The sequence below is a fragment of the Triticum aestivum genome, chromosome 2D (assembly GCF_018294505.1).
Source record: "Triticum aestivum cultivar Chinese Spring chromosome 2D, IWGSC CS RefSeq v2.1, whole genome shotgun sequence".
NCBI lineage: Eukaryota > Viridiplantae > Streptophyta > Magnoliopsida > Poales > Poaceae > Triticum > Triticum aestivum.
In genome coordinates, this window is record NC_057799.1 from 438,908,643 (window position 1) to 438,912,400 (window position 3,758).

The window sequence follows — 3,758 nt, forward strand, 5'->3', positions numbered from 1 at the left end:
ACCACCGGTAGGATTAGAAAGAACGAGTTAAATGATATGATAACCACAGAAAGAATCTTGAAGGAGCCACCGTAAGAATTCAAATAGACTGACGAAGGAGAATGACTCACCGGGAAAATAGGAAAAGCACGAATATACTTGAGGGAATCAAAATGCAATAGAAAGAAGAGATCGCGAGCTGATTGAAGCATACTTGAACGAAACACCGGAAGAATATGGAAACGAACGAAGGGGCACGAATATAGAATAATCGGAGAACGGATTAGAAAACTTGGGACGAAGAAATATTCTGAAAAGAGGACCTCCGGATAAAAGAGACGAAAAACAACTCCTGAAATACTCCGGATGGGTGAAAAGAAATGCACGACTAGAAACAATTTGATAGGGTAACGATCGAGCTAGCACTACGAATCCCCGTGAAAACGGACAAAATTTGGGGGAAACTTGTAACACCCACGATGCGGCTATATCTCCCACGTGTCGAGGCACGACTTAGAGGCATAACCGCATAGTGGTTTTGTCGCAAGAAGGGTCATCTTCACACAATCCCATGTAATGAACAAGAATGGGATAAAGAGTTGGCTTACAATCGCCACTTCACACAATACATAAATATTATTCATACACCATCCAAAATACAATCATATAGACGGACTACGGTCAAAATCCAGATGAAAATAAGACAACCCCAAATGCTAGATCCCCGATCGTCCCAACTGGGCTCCACTACTGATCATCAGGAAAAGACACATAGTAACGACCACGTTCCTCGGCGAACTCCCACTTGAGATCGACGCCATCGTCTGCACTGGCATCGTCGGCACCTGCAACTGTTTTGGTAGAATCTGTGAGTCACGGGGACTCAGCAATCTCACACCCGCGAGATCAAGACTATTTAAGCTTGTAGGAAGAGATGGTGCAAAGAGGTGGAGCTGCAACGGCAAAAGCATATATGGTGGCTAACTTGCGCAAATGAGAGCGAGAAGAGAAGCAACGGAACGGACGTCATCTAGCAATGACCAAGAAGAGGTCCTGAACACCTACTTACGTCATACATAACACAGACCGTGTTCACTTCCTGGACTCCGCCGAGAAGAGACCATCACGGCTACTCACGCAGTTGATGTATTTTACTTGGGTCAAGTGACAAGTTATCTACAACCGGACATTAACAAATTCCCATCTGCCTCATAACCGCGGGCACGGCTTTCGAAAGATAATACCCTGCAGGGGTGTCCCAACTTAGCCCATCATAAGCTCTCATGGTCAACGAAGGATAAACCTTCTCCCGGAAAGACCCGATCAGTCTCGGAATCTCGGTTTACAATACATCTCGACAATGGTAAAACAAAACCAGCAAAGCCGCCCGAATGTGCCGACAAATCCCGATAGGAGCTGCACATATCTCGTTCTCAGGGCACACCGGATGAGCAGTCCGTACAGCTAAAACCAATCCTCGAGTTTCCCCAAGGTGGCGCTGCAAGTGGCTCTAGTTTGGACCAGCACTCAGAGGAACACTCGCCCGGGGGTTTAAAATAAAGATGACCCTCGGGCTCGCGAAAACCCGAGGGAAAAAGGCTTAGGCGGCAAATGGTAAAACCAAAGTTGGGCCTTGCTGGAGGAGTTTTATTCAAGGCGAACTGTCAAGGGGGTCCCATAAATCACCCGACCGTGTAAGGAACACAAACTCAAGGAACATAATCCCGGTACAACAGTAACTAGGGCGGCAAGAGTGGAACAAAACACCAGGCATAAGGCCGAGCCTTCCACCCTTTACCAAATATATATAGATGCATTAATTAAATAAGAGATATTGTGATATCCCAACATATCCATGTTCCGACATGGAACAAACTTCAACTTCACCTGCAACTAGCAACGCTATAAGAGGGGCTGAGCAAAAGCGGTAACTTAGCCAAACAACGGTTTGCTAGGAAAGGATGGTTAGGGGCTGACATGGCAAAAATGGGAGACATGATATAGCAAGTGATAGGTAGCGGAGCATGGCAATAGAGCGAACAACTAGCATAGCAAAGATAGAAGTGATTTCGAGGGTTGGTCATCTTGCCTGCAAGATTCTAAGAGTTGTCGAAAGCTTGATCCTCGTAAGCGTACTCGACAGGTACCTCGTTCACGAACTCGTCTCCCGGCTCTAACCAAGACAAGAACACAAACAAACGGAACCACAATCAACAACGAGAAATGCGCAAGCAACATGATGCAAAACATGTATGATATGCAAGATATGATATGCGATGCATATGCGTGCTCCGGGAGGAAAAAGATGAACATGGCAGTAACTTGGCAAACCAAGCATGCCACTGGAAAGATGAGATGATTTCGGTCGAAATCGATATAAAGATCACCGAAATCGGATGCACGGTTTGCAAATGGCAAGCAAAACAAGAATGACACGAATCTGCGATAAACAGCAAGATAGCACATAAAATGCAACAAACAACAATGCTACAGCACCCCAACATAGCAACAAAGCACATGGCAGTAAGCTACAGGAGAAGCTTGACAAATGATGAACACTGAGCTACGGCTAGTTTACAACATATCAAGCTCAAACAAGCATGGCAAAAGTGCAAAAGTTTACAGTAAATAGCATCAGGTAGCAATGTTCAGAGCACGAAATCAACATGCTACAGGAAGTTAACATATTAAAACAAGGCATGGAAGTGTTATACTAAATGCATATGACAAAAGTCCCTTACTGACTATAAGCCAAAAAGGACCAGAAGATATGATGGCAACCTTGTAAACATAGCAAGTTTCGTTAACAGGTTTCAGACTTAGCAGAAAACAGAGCATGGCAGAAACAATAATATGAAGGCACTTTTGTGAGCTCGATGCACTCACCACAAAGCAATTCATGACAAAACAAGCATACCTACAGCAAGATGGCTTGTTTATGAAGCTATCCATGGCAAGAACAAAATCATAGCATATATGGATCAACTACAACAAGCTTGGCAAAAATGAATATCATGTTAAGAATCTGCCAGAAATATTTTATAGCAAAAGTAGAGCAAGCTTGAGTCATCCTATGGCACTCCATAATTGCAAAAAAGGGCAGGAATGGATCAATTGCAACAGTATCTACAAAACATCCTTACTGAATATCTCCAAAATATGCATGGATCTCTCTGTAGCATCAAGTTTACATGGCAACAAAATTACAGCAGACGAGGACTTAGAGAAATCACGAAGTGTCTGAAATCAGAAACATTACGGAGCCTAATTTGCATGCTTGTGCTAGTCACCACAGAGATCACAAAAATACATGGCATACACCCATGGAAAGATGGCATGGCATACTTCAAAACACATGTAGAGCTCATGCCCAAAAGATGCACAGATTAAAAGATACAAAAATGACAAATCTCTAAGTTCTGATAAGAACCAGAGAATAACAGCAACTAGCCCTCTTCCAACAGAGATTTGGGCATCAAGATGACCACTAATGAACATGGTGCAATTGAACAAAATGTAGAGCATCACGAGTTGAACAATTTGACATATTACACGTGCGAAACGGAGCTATATGCATGAAGTTACGATGCAGAGAACATGGCAACATATTAGAAAAGTTCAAGGACTGAGATATTTCGACCTCGAGGGGGGGAACGAAGTCAACGCTTCGTCGATCTGGATCGGGCGCCGGCTCGAGGGCAGAGGCGGCGATGCTCCGGCGGGGAGCTCGCCGGACGGCGCGGGGGCGGCACGCTGACGGCGGAGGGCGGCTGCGCGAG